The 6,591-nt window shown below is 36.0% G+C and overlaps 1 protein-coding gene across 12 annotated transcripts in view; it reads left to right on the top strand.

Moving 5' to 3' along the window:
* The first annotated feature begins 1,755 nt into the window (after nucleotides 1–1,755).
* Nucleotides 1,756–6,591, top strand: part of LOC107004487 (protein NLP6-like) — a 10,431-nt gene continuing 5,595 nt past the window's right edge. For 9 of the 12 annotated variants that reach the window (XR_003575262.1, XR_003575266.1, XR_003575263.1 and 6 more), the window contains exon 1: nucleotides 1,756–5,406. The gene's annotated coding sequence lies outside the window, so the exon portion shown is untranslated. The remainder of the gene's footprint in view (nucleotides 5,407–6,591) is intronic. The other 3 variants (XR_003575267.1, XR_003575268.1, XM_027913071.1) reach the window with 3 other exon arrangements.

Below are 6,591 nucleotides of genomic sequence, written 5' to 3'. Positions count from 1 at the left end.
AGAAAGGACCTCAGTACCCAAATATACAAAGAGGGGGACAAAAGATCACCTTGTTTTAAACCTTGAGCAAAAGAGAAAAAATCATTTCTAGATCCACTAATCAAAATAGAATACCACACATTAGAAATTAGATTCTACACTAAATTTATCCATCTATCTGAGAAGCCAAATCTTCTAAGAACATCCATTAGAAAATTCCAAGTCATTCTATCATATGCTTTAGCCATATCTAATTTGATGACAATATTACCACCAATATTATGCTTAGACATACCATTAATTATTTCTGAGCAAGCATGAAATTTTCAGTAATCAAAGCCCGAAACGAAACCCAATTTGATTAATAGATATGAGTCTATGCAAAATAGATTGAACCTTCTAGCTAGAATTTTAGAAAAAATTTTGTTAGAAAAATTACTTAATCTAATAGGCCTTAATTCAAAAAAATTAGAAGGGGACTCAATTTTAGGGATAAGAGCCAAACACGTGTGAGTGAAATATTTAGTGAGTTTTTTTCCAGAGAAAAATTCAGCAACAAAATCACAAACATCATATTTGATAATATCCCTACATGTATGAAAAACTTACCATTGAAGCCATTAGGTCCTGCAATGCTATCTGCACTCATACTGAACACAACATTTTTAATTTCATCCTCCATGGGTGTTGTATGAAGCTCATCATTACCCTCTTCGGTAATCAGCTTTGTGTGCAATCTAGAGTGCCACTGTCCAGGTTAGGTTGCCCCTTATTGAAACATATCAATAAAGTTGACATCACCTCTATGAATGATGATGAAACTATTTTTCATTTAGAGAAAGTAGAAAAGTACGCTGGTGATTTCTATAAATGTCGATATTATATTCTTAATTGTCTATCTAATAATTTTTATGATAGAACTTACTCTAGTGCAAAGAATATTTGGAAAACGCTGCAAAGTAAGTATGATACCGATGAGGTTGGAGCGAAAAAATATGCGGCTACTAGATTTTTTCGTTTTCAAATGGTGAACAACAAATCAGTGGTAGACCAAACTCAAGCTTTATAATGATTGTTGGAGAGCTCAAGTCCAAAGTGGTCAAAATTGAAAATAACCTTATTGTTTGTGGCATTGTAGATAAACCTCCACCTTCTGGAAGGAATTTCAAAAAGTTCTGCGCCACAAACAAAAGGAGATCTCTTTTGAGACGTCGATAATGAAAATACGTATGGAAGAGTAGGCAAGAGGCCAGATGCACTTTTACAATCAGAAGAAAGCAACATCACAACGAAGGTAAATTAATTAAATATTGCTACTCTTGAATCTCACAAAAATACTTCTTTGAATCCTAAGAAAAAAATTCAAGAAAAATAATAATCAAAAAGTTCAAGATAAGCAACCGTTTTTTGTTTGTGGCAACAATGGGTACTCGATTTTGCAGATTCTGAAAACGTGGTCCTACACCTCAGGCAAACGTTAACGGATAACCTTTTGTGGCAGTTATTAAAAACATAAACATAGTTGAGAGTATTGATGGATAGTGCATTTGTTATGACAAAGATTGATTTAAAAAATTATACTCATTTTGAGGTCTCAAAACCATCATGCTTCATGATACATGAAAAAAATTATTGTCTAGTTTCTTCTTAATAAAGCAGGCTTTATACAGATTATTGAATTTGATTAATATGTAATTGTAAAGAAGGATAATTATGTGGGAAAGGGGTATGCTTGTGATGAGATGTTCAAACTGAATGTTTAAATAAATAAAGTTTCTAAATCTGTTTGTTCGAAAAGTTTTCTCTCTCTACAAATTGCTCTCTGCCCTCTTTCTATCTGCAAGCAAAAGGAAGCCAAAGGCCAGCTGTGGCCCCGATGCCCCCGCCCCCTGAACCACCTGATCCCTTACCCCTTTTTAACCAATGAGAAATCGACAAGAATCCTTCCCTCCACTGTTCCAATGGCTACTTCCTCTTCTACCGCCCCAACGTCGCCCACGGAGACCATAATTCCGGCCAAAAATCAACCTGTCTCTGTATCTCAGCAACCTAATCCCAACTACAACTCAGCTCTAATCCTTCTTCTAATATGAACCAAGACCAAAGTTTCTCACCCTAATCAAAAAATACCCCTAAAATTTCCTCCAATTTTGATCCCCCTCAAAGACACATTAATGCTCAACAAATTGATCAGCCCCTCACAAGTTCTAATCCTGCCAATAACAGTGACAATAATCTAAAAAATCAAACCTGGCCTCCCCTCTCTGTTTCAAAGCCTTCTTTTGCTTCTACTGTTAGTGCATCACTAGCTGATAGTGTTGTTGGAAAGCAACCAGTTGATATTACAATGGAACTCATATGGGTAAGCCCGCAGTTTATTCACAACTTAAGATCACTTTGTCAACCTTGCGGAAGACTGTAAGCGCACCATTGATGGAAAATTTACAAGAGGAAAACCAAGCATGGAAGAAGTTCGAAAACTCTTTGTTAGTCATGTTCCATTGAAAGGTAGCATCAAAATTGCTTACTTTGATCTTAGCCACGTTTACATCGACTTTATAAATGATCTATATTTTTTACCATGTATATTTTATGCCTTCCATTACTCTTAGTCCTTATAGTTTGAAGATCATTAGATGGACCCTCAATTTTGTACCCGAGAATGAGACCACTATAGCTCTTGTTTGGATGTTAATCCATCAACTTCCTTGGGAACTTATTTAGATGGGATATTCTTTCCTGAACGGTTAGCTATATAGGGACTGCTATGGCTCCAGATATTGCTACCTACTCCAAATCAAGGGGTAATGTGGTGAAACTTAAAGTCAAAATCGATTTGCTAAACCCAAGCAAGATCAACTTTGGGTGGCTTTAAGAGATTGGATTCTGCCGTCGAAGATGGTTATTGTTTAGATATTGAATATGAACGAGCTCCTTCATATTGTCTTTATTGTGCGATGCAAGGTCATGATCAAAGTTCTTGTAGAAACAAAAAGAGAGATGAAACTTTCAAGTCTAAAAGAGATCCCTAGCAAGGAGGTTGACAATGAACAATGGGAACTTCCTAAAAAAGCTAAAAGGAATGCTCACAATACAATGATGAAGGGCTAATGCAAACTGGTCAAAATCCTCAAAACAACAACAATGGAGCTCGGCAGGATTCACTACACGACATCAATACTCATCAACTTAATACCAAGTTTTTCCATAACCAAAATGATTCTGACTTGTATGTTTAAAAGGTCTGCTTCTCACAAGAACAATGACACTGGAAAAGACAAAAAAAGAAAGAAAGTTCAATACCTATACAAAACACTTCCCAGATGATACTCAACCAAAGCAACCAAGAAAATACAAAGCAAAATTCTTCAGCTTCTTTACACAGAACTCAACCTAGTACTACCCAACCTCCTATTTTTAATCAAATTCGAGGTACATCAAACCAAATTTCTGATACTAGCAACACCCAAGAAGCTTCCGATCCCAAAAACATTATACAAAGCCATATTCAAATGCCTAGCCAATCTGACCGTGTGAACAACACCTTTCAAGCCAGTAAAATGGATTACAATTTTGAAGGATAACTGTCAAAAAATACCGCAACACAAACCCCCGAATCCCCCACAAGACCATAGTTCCAACAAATATGAAGCAAGAAATCCCACAAGGTTGAACATACATAAGAAATGATGTTTCTGACTATAAAAGTTATAATGACGTGGCTTTTGATTTTATGACATCCAACCAAGAATCAGACAACGATGATGATGAAAATCTTATTGTTAGTGATACTGAAGATGAGTATGAAAGTATGGAGGACAAAGCTAACTCTAGTGAAGACAGTCTAGATAATATCTCTACAAATAATGATGATACTACTATCCAACATGTTGAAACATTTGTTTCTCAATATATCCCTTAAATTGAAATTGACCAAGCTTTTGACGATATATCTGACAAGCATACCCTATATCCCAGAGGATTAGAATCTACAAGAGGAGGTTAGCCATATAGAGGAGGTAGGACAGGTCGACGAGGCAAAGGTATTCCTTCTGTTAAATACTCACAGAACAATGATTATCTATGTGCAACTTTTTAATGATTAAGTCCACTTATTTGGAATCTTAGAGGCATCAATTCTCAAGGTACCTTTGACAGACTTATTCAACTTAAAATAACTCATAATCTCAGCTTCATTGCAGTTACAAAACCTTTCTTTAATAGCTCTAAACTGCATAGGTATAAAAGAAGATTGGGTTTTGACTTCGCTTATGCCAATCTCAATAATAAAATTTTGATCTTTGGAGAAGATGCTCTGGAGTGCAATGTTATTGCTGACAATGACTAAATTGTCACGTGTTGGTTCATCCTTATACATCTCTATTGTGTATGCCAAATGTAAGATGCATTATAGGCAAGATCTTTGGGATGATATTAAGACCTTTGCTACTGTGAACTCTTCTCCTTGGATGGTGATAGGATATTTTAATTCCATTATTACTCTAGAAGAAAAGAAGGGTGGTAATTCTCATAACATCTCTAAATTCCTTTTATCAATTGTATATTGGATAGTAGTCTTCTTGACATAGGTTTCAGTGGCTCTCACTACACTTGGTGTAACGGTCGGGCTCCTAAAAGAAGGATCTGGGCTAGATTGGATAGAGCGCTTGTCAATTCTGAGTGGATCCAAATATTCTCAGAATCATCTGTTGAGCATTTAGTTAGAACCGGATCTGACCATGCTCCTATGTTAATATCCATTTCCAACTCTCTAAGGGAACCGAAGAAATATTTTCGATTCCTTGATTTCTGGACAGAAGATGAAGGTTTTATGCAAATAGTTGAAGATGCTTATATCATTCATGTTGAAGGGAGCCCTATATGGAAATTTCATCTCAAGCTTAAGAATGTTTGTAAAAGTCTCTCACACTGGTCTAGAAACACAATTGGTACCAAAGAGCTTCAATCTAAGCTTGAAATACTGGAGCAAAATTGTTTGACTAATAATTCTGAGGCTAACCAAATGAAGTATGATTGCATTAATGCTTTTCTCATTAGGCACATTAAGAAGGAAGAATCTTTTTGGAGACAAAAGGCCGGTCTCAAATGGTTTAAAGATGGGGATGATAACACTATGTTTTTTCATTCTGTTATTAAATCTAAAAGGAAAAAGTTACATCTTTCTAGAATTTAAAAGAAATATGGCACATGGCTTAATAACACTGATGATATTGCCCGTTTTGTTCTTTGAGCAATAGTTCTCCCAAGAAACCACTTGTAGAGATTATTCTATTCTTAGAAAGTTGTGGAGAGTGGTAGATGAAGATGGCAACAGAATGTTAATAGAACTCCGGAACATGGAAGAGCTCAAAGAAGTTGTTTTCTCCATGAGCAGTGTTAGTCCTTCTGGTCCAGATGGCATTTCAGGTAAGTTCTTTCACTTTTGCTGGAACATTATTTCTTCTGATCTGTTAATGGTTATTCTGGATTTCTTTGCTGGTAATGAACTTCCCAGATCGTTCACGCATACCAATCTAGTTCTTATTCCTAAAGTTGACAACCCCCGAGAATTCACTGATTTTATACCTATTAGTCTGAGCAACTTCATCTCTAAGATCATTTCCAAATTGCTTAACAATAGGATTTCTAAAATTATGAATAAGATCATTTCTCCTAATCAAAGCGGTTTCCTGAACGGTAGATCCATTTCCGACAATGTCATGCTTACTCAAGAACTTGTTCATAATTTGAACAGAAAAAATGTAAATGGCAATGTTGTCTTCAAATTAGATATGGCTAAAGCATTTGACAGGGTTGCTTGGGACTTTTTGTGCTTGGTTATGAGACACTTGGGTTTCTCAGAGCCTTGGATTGATATGATTGTTAAATTGATCTCTAACAATTGGTTCTATCATTATCAATGGAGTCAGGTATGGTTTCTTTAAATCTTCTAGAGGTCTTGAGCAGGTGACCTTTGTCCCCTTCCCTGTTTGTCATGGGTGCAGAATTGCTTACTACTTTAATGGATCAACTTCCTCTAGACAACCTCATTCCATACTCTATTGATAAAGGTAGCCTCCTTATTAGTCACCTTACTCTTGCAGATGATGCCATTCTTTTCTCTTCTGGTGATCTTCTTTCTATTGCTATGATGATTAACAAAGTTGGATACCTATGATCAAGATCTGGTCATATGGTTAATAAGAAGAGATCAACTTTTTTGATCTCTGCTAATATTTCTGCCCATCTTATTGAGGATATTAAAATTCTTATAGGATTTTTCCACTCTTTTTTCCCTATTAATTATCTGGGATGCCCTATTTACTCGGGAAGAAAGAAAATTACCTACTTTAGTAGTATGGTCTCCAAAACTGTCAACAACTCAAGGATGGTTGGGTAAGCTCTCTATGGGTGGCAAAGTTGTTCTTATTAGATCAGTGTTGCACTAGATGCCCTTACATATCATCTCTTTGGCTCATCCTCCGAAGACTATTCTTGATCTTATTGAAAAATCTCTTGCTAACTTCTTTTGGGGTCCTCGGAATGCAACAGAAAATACCATTGGATCTTTTGGAAAAAACTTTGCTTCCCTAAAACAGAAGATTGGGGGGG

The sequence above is a fragment of the Solanum pennellii genome, chromosome 11, assembly GCF_001406875.1.
Source record: "Solanum pennellii chromosome 11, SPENNV200".
In the NCBI taxonomy this organism is placed as follows: Eukaryota; Viridiplantae; Streptophyta; class Magnoliopsida; order Solanales; family Solanaceae; genus Solanum; species Solanum pennellii.
This window is presented reverse-complemented; position numbering and strand designations above follow the sequence as displayed.